This window comes from Loxodonta africana, chromosome 26 (assembly GCF_030014295.1).
Source record: "Loxodonta africana isolate mLoxAfr1 chromosome 26, mLoxAfr1.hap2, whole genome shotgun sequence".
In the NCBI taxonomy this organism is placed as follows: domain Eukaryota; kingdom Metazoa; phylum Chordata; class Mammalia; order Proboscidea; family Elephantidae; genus Loxodonta; species Loxodonta africana.
In genome coordinates, this window is record NC_087367.1 from 38,256,463 (window position 1) to 38,270,070 (window position 13,608).

The window sequence follows — 13,608 nt, forward strand, 5'->3', positions numbered from 1 at the left end:
ATGGTATGGTTCTACCTTTGATTTCTTATAAATGGAGCCAATTAAACCAGGCTCATTTATCAAATAAACCACAGTATTCTTTTATCACTGAATTGCTCAGCCACCTTTGCTTTTATTAGGTTCTACTTCTAAATTCTATCCCAGACTACTGAACTATTTGCCAGAGTTGTTTTTAATAACTTTACAATAACGTCACAAAGTAGTAACCTTATGAGAAGCGAAAATTTTGGTTTTTAATAAATAAAATCCAAGTGTTCCACTAACAATGACGGGCATGAAGTTTACTGGTTGAAATCAAAGACAACAGGAAGCAAGGTATTCGAAAAAGGTTGGGTAAACTGTAAGGCTCTCCAGGAAAATATTACCTGTTGTTATCACAAAAAGAACACACAGAAAAACATTCTCGACCGTGGAAGGCGGGATTTTTAATAACCATTAACAGTGCAGGGACTGAAGGGCCAGCTGTAGGGCAGCAGACCTAATGGCCCCATGCCCAGAAGCAGAGGGAGAGAGGGGTGGGGAGAAGCAAAAGTGCCGCGTCCAGGAACCAAGGGGTCTGGTGATCGTTGCTGAACGGAACTAGGGCGGGGAGCTGGGAAGAGGCCGTCAGCGAGGAAACGTGAGAACAAAAGGGTCTGCCGCGAGGAGGCTGCGAGGGCCGGGACAGGTGCTGGGTCTCCCGAAGACACCGCGCTGGGCACTCCCGGAGCCGCAGCTCTCCAGGAGCAGCAATGAGGGGCGGGACGGGGACCCGCGACTCAGCACCCGGGCAGCCGCAGGCCTCGCTCCTCGCCCGGCGAGCTCGGCGGGTGAGTTTGCGAGGCGGCGCCGCGGGGCTCGGGATTGGCCGAAGCGCCGGGCGGGCGGGCGGGCGGGGCTGCCTGGAGCCGGCGCAGAGGCGAGCGCGCGCACGGGCGCGGGCACGGGCACGGCAGCGGCGCGCGCGTGCTCCGTCGGTCCGGGCGGCGGCGGCTCGGAGCGGGCATGGCAGTGGGCGGCGGGCGGGCGTAGCGCGCCGCGTGGGGCAGGCGGGCGGCGACCGAGAGAGGCGGGGATGGGGGCGCTAGAGCGGGGCGGTCGCGGCGGCCGGGGCTGCTGATCCTGCATCGGACCTGGGAGCCGGCGGCGGCCGGGCGCCGAGCAGGTGAGTGCGGCCGCGCGGACCCGGATGCGGCGCGGCGGAGGGGCGGCGGGGTCGCGGTGGCGGCGGAGGTGTTCCCGCGCTGGCAGGCGGCGAGCTCTTGGGGCTGGCGCTGCACTTCCTGCGGGCGCGGAGGACGCTCGCCCGGCGGCCCGGGGCGCCTCGCTCGGCTGCGGCCCGCCCGGGGCGCTCCAAGGTGCGCCGCGCCGCAGGCCTCCGGTCGGCAGAGGTGCGGCCGGACGTCCCGGGCCGCCGGCGCTTTGGGTGCGACTCCTGCAGGCGCCTCCGGGGAGAGGCGGCGTCCTCGCCCCACGCGTCTGCGCGACGCCCCCGGAGCTTCCCGACCCGCAGGTGCCTTTTTGCGCAGAAGTGCATTCTAGGAGCGGGAATCCTGCGTTGTCGGGCTACCGACGTGTTTTTAAATCCTAGCGCCGCCACTGACCACCCCTGGGGCCTAGGTCCAAAATGCCCTGATTTGTTAAGTGGGAATAATAATACGTACTTCGTACGGTTGTTGTGGGGATAGATGAGAATGGTGTGCATAACCAAATAGCAAGTGCTTGGTAAGTGGTTGCTATTAGGAGCAGCGCTGGTGCAGCATCTTCTTTTGTGCATTATTGCCAATTCTTGACTGCGGGCGTACGTTTGAGGTCACATTTATTTCCGAACTGCAGTAACCTCCGCTGGAGTTGATTACTATTGGAGTGGTCAGAACAGAATCCTGTATTCTCTTTTGAGAATCCCGTAGTCTCTTTCTTGCATAGGCTGTCTTGGAATACCTGTCTCAGGTACCCAGTGGGAATTGATGCTGAAATGAAACCAAGTGAATTTAGGATTATTCACGGATGATGGTGGGACACAAACTGGAAGGGCTTTGCTGTTTAAATAATCTTAAGTGACAAACTATCACTTGTTACAGAGTATGAACACTAAGAGTATGGAAACAATCCTTTTTCTGAATTGCTACATCTGAAGGGAGTGACAAGTGCTTTTATAAACATCATTGTGGGCAGTGTTACTGTCTGGTGAAGTCATAAATTAGATGAGTACTTATTTTGAAACACTGAATGAATGTTTGGAAATATGATTCCTAAAAAAATCATCTCCAAGGAGTCAGAATCCTCAGCAGTTCATTAATCATTGGGGATTTTTTATGCTACATTGTATGGTTTTAGTGGAAAAGCAGAACTGTTTAAGTCATAACAATGTAGCATAGGAAAGGGTGGTCAGGATAAAAATCTTAGCCTAGTTTTAGAAGGCAGGTGTGGAACAAAGTACAAATCATAAGCTTTAAAAGGAATTTAATTCTCCAAAGCAAAAGTGATTTACAAAATCAATAACTTAGTTGTACATCCCCTGATTCAAACTCTGAGGTGGACGTGCCACCTTCAGATCGTGTTTTAGAAGTGGAGAAAATTGGGTTTTGATTTGTTGCCGCCTTGCACCTCTTAGCAGTACTTCTTTTCTTGAGGACTCATCCTTAAAGACTTTAGATCCAACGTGCTTTGTGAATGTGAACCAAATAGATAGAAAAAACTAAAATAAAAAGTGCACCCTAAATTATGTAGTAGTCTAAATTATGTCTTCGGACTGTTGAGCCCAACAGTAGAAGCAGTACGTGGCACTGTGAAGTCACATCTTACTTTTGGTCCTGGACTGGAGTCTAAATAGTGAGGCTTTGGGGATGTCTCTCAGTCCTTCCAGGCCTCATTTATTTTTTATTTATAGAATGTGGGTGGATGGAGGGGTTGGACTAGAGAATCACACTGTATAAAGGACACTTCCAGGATACTACACTTTTATGGTTTCCCTCCTACTTCACTTTTTTCTGTTTCTTTTATTAAATTTTTTCCTCTTTCCCACCTTGTACCTCCTCTTTATTCTTCCTCTTCCTGAAAAGTCCTAATGCCTCAGGGCTTCCAGCCTGTCTCATTTCCTTTCTCTACCAGTACTTTCTGGTGATCTTGTCCTGTCCTCTGGTTTAAATACTATCAATATGCTGTTGACCTCAGATTTTTATCTCCAGGCCTGAATTTCAAACTTTTTCCACCTACGTACATGACATCTTCATTTGTCTATTGGATCTTAACATGTCCAGATGGAGCTCATGGTTTCCATTCTTCAGCCTAGGCTGCTCCCCTCACCACAGTCACCATTTCATGTAAGAGCACCATCATTTCTCCCCTTAACTGATTGAGTGAAAAATCTGGAGGTCATCATTAGTTCATCTCTTTGCCTCGTTGTTCCCCTACCCCATACACAACCAACCTTTCAGCTGCTCCTGGCAGTAAAACCCATTGCCGTTGAGTTAATTCTGACTCCTAGCAACCCTGTAGGAAAGAGTGGAACTGCCCGATAGGGTTTCCAAGAAGTGCCTGGTGGATTCAAACTGCCAAGTTTTTGGTTAGCAGCCATAGCTCTTAACCACTACACCATTAGGGTTTCCACTTCTGGCAATTAAAAAAAAAAAAAAACCAAACCTGTTGCCATTGAGTTGATTTCAACTCATAGTGACTCTGTAGGACAGAGTAGAACTACCCCATAGGGTTTCCAGGGAGCGCTTGGTGGATTCAAACTGCCAGCCTTTTGGTTAGCAGCTGTAGCTCTTAACCACTATACCACCAGGGTTTCCTCTGTAGTACCTCCAGAATATATTCTGAATCTATTTACTTTTTCACTTTCACCGCCCAGTTCAAGCTGGATTTGGTTGTAGCTTCCTAATCGGTCTCCTTGCCTCTGTTCTTGCTCTCCTACAGGCCATTCATGATCTTTTTCCTCCAGCTTAATATAAGGTTGGAAACTCTGGGATGTGGTTAAGTGCTACAGCTGCTAAAGGTTGGCAGTTCAAATCCATCAGGCACTCCTTGGAAACTCTATGGGGACAGTTCTGCTCTGTCCTATAGGGTCACTATGAGTCAGAATTGACTCAACAGCAACAGGTTTGGTATTTTTTAATATAAGGTACATGAGGGCAGCGACTTTGTCTTCTCTGGGATATCCCCAGCAACCAGAATAGTGCACAGAGCATTTAACCAGTGTTGATGAAACGAATGTATGAATGAAATTAGTTATAAAATCTTCTTACTGCAAGCATAGCATGTACTGAGCACAATTTTCTCTCTCTCTCTTTTTTTTTTTTTTGTCCCAGATTAGTGCAAATTAGGAAGTAACCAGAGGGCCTAGAGTTATTCTATTAGGTATTCTTACTCAGTCTTCGTTGAACTCTGACACTCTTTAGTCTTCGTTAAGGTGCTGTATCCCTGAAAACGATAAGCATTTAGACATCAAGCCGTTGATTACAAAAACAAATATGAATTATTTAATTTTTTTCATCGTGTATGGAATTATTAGCATTTTGGCAAGTAAGGATCCAAACAAGCTTTCCCACCTTGTTTTGATGTTTTGAGGCATAGATTTTGGTCTTGACAGCAAGTTGGTTCTAGGATGTGGTAGTTTGATCCTGTATCGCATACTAAATCCTGTAGGGTAACAGTTGAAATTTTTTCAGGGAGTAGATGTTTTTAGTTCAATTGCTTATATATATTTGCATCTAAGATTTACCGTGTGTGTGTATGTGTGTATGTATGTGTGTACCTGCTGAACCATTTGATTTGGAGCTACTATATCTTGGGGATAGATCCTCATTTAATTTCTACTAACTGCTTATTGGAGAGCTTTGTTATGTTGTAATGGAGTCCATGGGTGGCCCAAGTGGTTAAGTGCTTGGCTGCTAACTCGGCCAAGAACTGAAAGATTGTCGGATCAAATCCACCCAGAAGTGCTGGAAGAAAGGCCTGGCAATCTACTTCTAAAAAGATCATAGCCATTGAAAACTCTATGGAGCACAGTTCTGTTTGGAAACTCACCATGAGTCAGAATTGACTTGACATCAGTTGTGGCGGTGTTGTGTTGTAGAGTGAGGCAAATAGTTCAGGAGTGCGTGTCCCTCCCCACCCTGCCCCACGCACTCACACCTGAGTCTGTAACCCTGAAGACTGTCTAGCAGGACTGTGAAGAAAGAGGGATATGGAAAAATCAGAAGTGTAAAACTCCATTGTTAAAGTAGAAATACAGGGGAAAAAATTAGTTGGGAGGTGGAACCCCTAGACTAGAAGAGTAATGTGAACAGAACATTAAGTAGAGTAGAAGAAGGAAAGAAAGATAAGGGACAGTATCATAGATTCTCCAGCTTATATAGGACAACTTCCCTTTTCCCTCATCCCTCCTCTTACCTCTTACTTTTCCTCCCCAAATCTTGCCTCTTAGATTTTTTTCCCTCTGCCGCTTCTTCATTCCATTTCAGTCCACTCTTTGGGCTGTTTTTCTAGGGAGCACCTGTGAGTCTGTAGATAGCCCAGTGTCTGTGGGAACACCTTGTGTGAGAAGGAGCCATCCTTATCCTGAACAGAACTTTCTACTTCTTTCTCATAGTCAAGGTCTCTGTGTTCCTGATCTTCCAGTCATTGGGTCTGACATCACCCTTTGGAGCAGCTCTAAACTAGTGTGCTTCCTCTTGAACTTGTTTTTCTTCCATATATTCCAGGGTAGCTTTTGTGTTATTGTCTCCAGATTAACTAATTCGGAGTCACAAGTTTATAGTTGAGAGAGGGAAAATGAAAGATATTGATACATGGTTAGAGTGTGGATAGTGTGTTAGGAGCAGTTGCTCTGGTAATGCAGATTGCCTGTCTCTAACTTAAACCTTTCTTTTTCTGAGTCAATAGACTTTTATTTTTAAATGATTAAGTAGAATTTAATAAAAAGATATTTCTAAAAGGGGAGTGGCATTGACTTTTTAAAAAATTTATATACAGTAACATTCACCTTTTTTTTTTTTGGGTATATAGTCCTGAGTTTTAATAAATGCATGGTTTCTTGTAGCCACCACCATTAACAGAATACAGAAGAATTCCAACACCCCCGAACAATTCTCTCATATTGTCCCTTTGCAGCCACACACTCCCCCAATTCCTAATCCCCGGACATATTTTTTAAAGAGAATATTTCTCATAGATAGAATATGTCAGAATTGGAGTGAGTGGGTAATTTATCAGCCTGATAGTTGGCTTACTTTTAGAAATGTCAGCGAGAGAACTCCAGGTTTCAGTATGTTGAGTTTATATGTAATAAACTATTTAAGTTTGTAGATGGAGGAATATTATAAAGGTTAAAGTTAAAAAAAAAATTCTGTAACTTCTGGAACCTGTCGAGCTAGGCAAATCCCATGTCAGGTTACAATAGAGACCATCTAAGGAAGAAACTTGGGGGCTGAGTCCGTGATGAAATCATATGTGGCATCACATATCCTCTCATCTCTTTTTGTAAAACCAGAATTCCCATTTATTTTACACTGCTGTCTCAGGGCAAACTAGAGATTACTTTGTCAAGGATTATGTTCTGAAGTTCCAGCCTTTCTTCCCGGTCTCTATCATTGTTATTTTCCACTAGCCTATCCACTTTATTCCAACACTTGTTCTAGGTACTCAACTTTCTCTAGAGGCTGAGAGGAGGCTACACTATACATTAAAGCGTATTGCAAATGCAGCTTTCTATTATCTGGTTAACTTGGTTGCAGCCTAAAGCAGGAAATAATCTAGAAATTCCATCACTTAAATTTATAGATCTTTACCCTGAGTCCTGGCTCCCGGATCTTTCTTTTTGGCCTTCTCTCCCTATGAATGTGTATATCCATGGTTTTGTACAGTAGCCCCTCAGATATTTAAAACAGGTGACCTGGTTATTATCAGTTGATTCTTTACCTGGAAGTACTTTACTGCTGAAATCAGGAGTGGTCATGTGGACAGCCCCCTATATTGTATTCCTAGAGCCAGGTCTGTGTGTAACCCAGGAGGGACTGCAGCATCCCAAGCCCTAAAGCTTGTCATCCTCTGGTGCTTGGGTCACTCGGGAGACTACCGGGCTGATTATCCTTGCCTGCAGGAGAACTACGTGGACTGAAATAAATCACTGGGTAACCCAGAAGCTTTATTTAAACTACAGTTTAACGGCATTCTTGACCACATTTTCCCCTGCATTTCTAATAACTAATTTATGATAATTACTAATTTCACATTTATCTCCTTCCTCTCTTTTTTTTTTTCTCCTACCATTTGACAGTCGTAGCACTTGTGAAGTAGAGAAAAATGGAAGGGGTATGAGGAAGCTTAGTTAGATAATTGGCCAGCATTGCCCCGAATAACTTGGTATTGACTCCATGGTTTAGCCACGATACTTACTAGACCTTAAAGACTTAAATTCCGTGAGTTCCATACCTGCCGATCCACTGGAAGGAATTTGATTCAGTGATTGTCAACAAGAGGTCAAACTCCACTTTGATACGTTTGCACTTTACTACTTTAAATAGTTGTGCTTTTGGGATTTAAATAATCAGTATTTCAGATTGTCAGAATTACCAATTTAATGTACTTGGAAATTTTCTTTAATGCTTATTTAATCATCTGATGCATTTCAAAGAAATTAAATAAACTGGAGACCTGCCATTTGGAATATGAGAGTTGCTCAGATTTTATAACCAGGCCATTAACTGCTACCCTCCAACAAGTTACTTGTTTGTAGTTACACAGTTAATAATTAATTTTTATTAAATAGTTGAAATAATGGTCATTTAAAATGGTCTTAAACTACTAATCCAGTGCAGGACTTGTATTTAAATACTGTTAAAATTAACATTTTCCTCTGCCTTTGTAAACTATTACAAATTGCAGCCATTATCTTGTTATCTGAACAAAACTATAGTTAGCTAAAACATATCTCTGCAGTTGTATATTTTCCAAAAGTTAGGTTCATACATATCAGCTATATAGATACTATTCCCCTTAATTAGGGTAATTTTTGGGGAGGAAGAGAGTAAGGGAAGCCAGCTGGGATTTTCTTTCATGGTTGTTTTTTGCAGTGTGAGCCTAAGAAGACATTTACAGGAATAGAAGCTTGTCGTTTTCACACACATTTGTGATCAGTTGAAATTAATTTTTTTTTTATGGCAGTGGAAATTTTATATTTTCTTTGGAAATCATGAGCTGTCTTAGCTTTTGATACATAACTTCACCCACCACTCCATTATTATTTTTTTCTAATCTACTGAGGAGCTTCTGGGTTTTAAGTCCTCATTCTCCCTACAGGGAATATTGACTGTCTTCCTCATTTGTACATGATGGCCTAGTAATCGTGCTTGTCTGCTTTTGATTGCCATATTTTCATCATCTTCAAGACTCAGGCTATAACATATATTAGATACTCCTTTAGAGCTCTCCAAACTTTTTCAACTAGCGAAAATTATTTCTACTTTATTAACCCTTGAAGAATCCGTTATCTTCTCCTTGAGCCTGAGGCAATTATTCTTTTTTAAATAGGGGTGAAAACAAGTATTTATTTAGAATGAGAAAATAAATCACAACAAATAACTTTTTGAAAAAACTGACAAGTACCACACATACAAAAAAAATCAGAAAAATTTCCAGGCAATTATTTTTTAGTCTGAGCTTTCTTTAACTGTGTATTCTGTGTATTGTCACCAGCATTCTTTTATGGTGTTCTGCCATTTAAAGCTGTTGCTGTCAGTGTAGCCTTATTAGAAAAACTCCCCTGAGCAGCTTACTTATAGAGTTGGTCAGAATAACAATGGCTAACATTTATTGGGTGCTTACTTACTTATATGCTAGGCATTATGATACACTTATTTCATTTTCATAATAACCCTCCCATGAAGGTAAATATGTTTTCCCCATTTAAGAGGAAACTGAAGCTTTGTGAAGTAACATGCAAAGTGGCATAGCAAAGTGAGAGAGTCAGATTTCATATCCTGGTCTGCCTGACTCTGGAATTTATGCATTTAACTGCTTGCCTTGTGTAAGTTTTTATTTCTTATGTCCTTTAGAGGAAGATTGAAAGGAACTATGTAAGTTTAAAGCGTTATTTATTTTTTGAATATAGTAATCACCACCTTCATTTTACCAATACCTGTGTATTTGGAAACCAGAAGCAATTTTCCAGTCAGTCATTAACTTTCTATCACTGCTGTTAAGCTAATTTATGTGGATATGGTCCAGTTTTATGGATAAGAATTAAGCAATAAATTATTTAATGCAGCATGCCTTTGTTTTCAAAGTATGATAAGCTTTTCCTTTGGCCTTGACTTTAAAATGAGAAAGACTGGTTTTGTGTTTTGTCTTGAATATGTAACTAAGGAAAAAGATTAATGTGTGACTTAGTATAGTTAGATGCTCTTGTAAGTTTGTGTAGATCATCTTTATAGAATTTTGAAGTAAGAAAACTCTGACAGTACTTTTTCTCCCCCCTGCTCAGGTAATTTGCATGGCTGGTATATTGGTACATGTTGCTAAACTTAATCCTAGGATATTGGGAATAAATAGAGGAGGGTAAACAAAAATTTGAGTAAATGAGCCAATAGATAGACTATAAATAATAGCCTTTTTCACTTAAAAAAAAACTGAATAGAGCAAGTGTTTGTACTATTTGGCCTTTGGTATTGCTTTTCATATTCACATATGAGAAAGGAATGTGGATATTAATATTACATCTATCATTAAATGGTACTCAAACTAGCACCAGGTGTGCTCAGAATTACTTGATTTTATAGGTAATAATTTCAGTTATCTGGAGGTCAGATTCAGTGATGATATATTAAGTGGGTTTTCTGCCTGACAGTAGAAACCCAGGTAGCTTGTTTCAGGCAATTTTCTGGTTGTGGTGCCATTAAAAGCCACTATGACAGAGCATCTGATTCTGCAAGTGGGAGATTTGGGATTCTTTTCTTTCCAGCTGAAGAGTTGAGCTCTTAATGTGCTGCTTCCCACTGACAATCTGTGAGTGTCACCTTCCTCGGTAGTCTGAGCTTTTCCTGTTGATAGGTAATCTCAGTGAGTCACAAATGTTATTTTAGTTACTTAGTTCTCCTTTACCATTTTTTCCCAAACTATGTATTATTTTACAAAATAAAAACCAAGCAGTTAGAATAAGAGTATTCTGTCTTGTCACTTCCACGATAGCAATTATTTTGAGCTAACCACTAATTTTGAATTCATTTATAAGCAGTGGTTTTTGTAGATGAGGACTGTGTAGTTACAGAATTATAAATATTATTCTTTCATTACTAGGCATGGAGGCTTAGAGCCTCTGAAGTATTATCCATTTTGAAAATGAACTATTTAATGAACTTAAACGAGTAATTACCACCATTTGTCTGTCAGATTGTCGTACTGTGGTGGCTTGCATGTTGCTGTGATGCTGGAAGCTATGGCACCAGTATTTCAAATACCAGCAATCACTCATAGTGGACAGGTTTCATTGGAGCTTCCAGACTAAGACAGACTAGGAAGAAGGACCTGGTGGTCCCTTCTGAAAAAAAATAGCCAGCTAAACAGTAAGCAGTGGAACATGTCTGATATAGTGCCAGAAGATGAGCACCTCGGGTTGGAAGACACTCAACATACAACTGGGAAAGAGCTGCCTCCTCAAATTGCAGTCGACTTGGATGGAGTCAAGCTTCTGGGACCTTCATTTGCTGATGTGGCACAACTCAAAATGAGAAGCAATACCTGCAAACATCCAGAATAATCGGAACATGGAATGTAGGAAGTATGAAGCTAGGAAAATCAGAAGTCATCAAAAATGAAATGGAAGGTGTAAAGATTGCTATTCTAGGCATCAGTGAGTGGGCTGAAATGGACTGGATTTGGCATTTTGAATTGGACAATCATATGGTCTACTATGCCAGGAATGATAAATTTAAGAGGAATTCTCGCCTTCCATGAGGAAGACCCAGGTTCTATTCCCAGCCAGTGTACCTCAGGCACAGCTACCACCCTGCTGTCAGTGGAGGCTTTGCATGTTGCCGTGATGCTGAACAGGTTTCAGCAGAGCTTCCATACTAAGATGAAGTAGAAAGAAAGGCTTGGCAATCTACTTCAAAAAATCAGCAAATGAAAACCCTATGGATCACTGATCTGAAACTGATCCTAGGGATGATGCAGGAGCGGGCAGCATTTCATTCCATGTGCATGCAGTCCCCATGTGTCGAGATCTGTTCCATGACAGCTAACAGCAGCAACATTAAGCCTCTGATACCATTTGGTACAAATTTCTCTATAGTACACCCAATAACCCTCGTAAGTAGGTAGTATTATCCATTTCAAAGAGAAGGAAACTGAGGTTTAAATGACTAAGCGACCTGCCCAAGGTCGCACAGTGCATGTCCATGTCTTCCTTCATAACCCATCCTAGCCTGAGCCTTTTTTCTTTTCCATGATAAGTTAGGCAAAGCAATGCAAATATAGAGCGCTAATGAATTCTTCTGCAAGCAAACATTGGTTTGAATCTACCTAAAAAAAAAGAAAAGATTGTCATTGAGTTGCTTTCAACTCATCAGGACCTTGTAGGACAGAGTAAAGTTGGAAACAGTGAAGCATCGGTAGTTGAAAAATATGACCTTGGTGATAGAAATGATGCCAGAGATCACATGATAAGCGTTTTGCAGGACCAAGGACATATTTATTGCAGACACCTTTTTTCAACAACATAAATGACAAACTATACACATGAACCTCACCAGATGGCATACACACAAGGCCAGGTGCCAGCTGCAGAACAGACCATCAGTTGCTCATATGCAAGCTCAAGCTGAAGGTGAAGAAAATTAAAACAAGTCCACGAGAGCCAAAGCACGACCTTGAGTATATCCCAGTGAATTTAGAGACCATCTCAAGAATAGAATTGGCAAAGAAATTTCCTGAATAAACTGAATGCTTTGAAGGCCAGCGTAGCAGGGGTGGGTGTTTGGGGACCATGGTTTCGGGGACATCTAGGTCAATTGGCATAATAAAATCTAGTAAGAAAACATTCTGCATCCCACTTTGGAGAGTGGCTTCTCAGGTCTTAAATGCTAGCACATGGCCATCTAAGATGCATTGATGGGTCTCAACCCACCTGGAGCGAAGGAGAATAAAGAACACCAAAGACACAAGGTAATTATGAGCCCAAGAAAGGGCCACATAAACCAGAGGCTGCAGCAGCCTGAGGCCAGAAGAACTAGATGTTGCCCAGCTACAACCAATGACTGCCCTGACAGGGAGCACAACGGAGAACCCCTGAGGGAGCAGGAGAACAGTGGGATGCAGACCTCAAATTCTCATAAAAAGACCAGACTTAATGGTCTGACTGAGACTAGAAGAACCCTGGAGGTCATGGTCCCCAGACCTTCTTTTAGCCCAAGATAGGAACCATTCCCAAAGCCAACTCTTTAGACAGGGATTGGACTGGACTATGGGATAGAAAATGATACTGGTGAAGAGTGAGCTTCTTCGATCAAGTAGACACATGAGACTATGTTGGCATCAGTCAGACGCTGGCCGAATGGACACAAAAATAGAGCGTGGAGGGAAGGAGTGTGCTGTCTCATTAGGGGCAGAGCAACTAGGAGTATATAGCAAGGTGTATATAAATTTTTGTATGAAAGACTGACTTGATATGTAAACTTTCACTTAAAGCACAATAAAAATTAAAAAGAAAAAAAAGAATAGGATTGACACTAATGATCGAAGGCCAGACAAATTGTGTGATGACAGCAAGGATATCATACATGAGAAAAGCAAAAGGTCATTAAAAAGACAGAAAAGACCAAAATGGTTATCAGAAGAGACTCTGAAACTTGCTCTTGAATATAGAGTAGCTAAAGCAAATAGAAGAAATGCTCACATAGAAGAACTGAACAGATTTCAAAGGGCAGATCGAGAAGACAAAGTAAGTATAATGAAATATGCCAAGGCTTGGAGTTAGAAAACTAAAGGGGAAGAACACACTTATCATTTCTCAGTCTGAAAGAACTGAAGAAAAATTTCAAGCCTCAAGTTGCAATATTGAAGGACTCTGTAGGCCAAATATTGAATGACGCAGGAAGCATCAAATCATGGTGGAAGGAAGACACAGAGTCACTGTACCAAAAAGAATTGGTCCATTTCATCCATTTCAGGAGGTAGTATGTGATCAAGAACCAGTGATATTGAAGGAAGAAGTCCAAGCTGCACTGAAGGCACTGGGAAAAAACAAGACTCCAGGAATTGACAGAATACCAAATGAGATGTTTCAACAAACAGTTGCAGCACTGGAGGAGCTCACTCGTCCGTGTCAAAAATTTGAAGGACAGCTACCTGTGCCCATTCCAAAGAAAGGTGATCCAACAGAATGTGGAAATAATCAAGCAATATCATTAATATCACATGCAAGTAAAATTTTACTGAAGATAATTAAAAGTGGTTGCAGGCAGTACATTGACAGTAGCTGCCAGAAATTCTGGCCAGATTCAAAAGAGGACTTGGAATGAGAGATATCATTGCTGATGTCAGATGAACCTTGGCTGAAAGCAGAGAATACCAGAAAGGTGTTTACCTGTGTTTTATTGTCTATGCAAAGGCACGGGACTGTGTGAGTCATGA

General features: G+C 42.0%; 1 protein-coding gene across 2 annotated transcripts in view; it reads left to right on the forward strand.

Moving 5' to 3' along the window:
• Positions 1-1,066: 1,066 nt before the first annotated feature.
• The window catches only part of PIK3CB (phosphatidylinositol-4,5-bisphosphate 3-kinase catalytic subunit beta), a 205,861-nt gene continuing 193,319 nt past the window's right edge, over positions 1,067-13,608 (forward strand). For both annotated transcript variants that reach the window (XM_064277249.1, XM_064277248.1), the window contains exon 1: positions 1,067-1,144. The gene's annotated coding sequence lies outside the window, so the exon portion shown is untranslated. The remainder of the gene's footprint in view (positions 1,145-13,608) is intronic.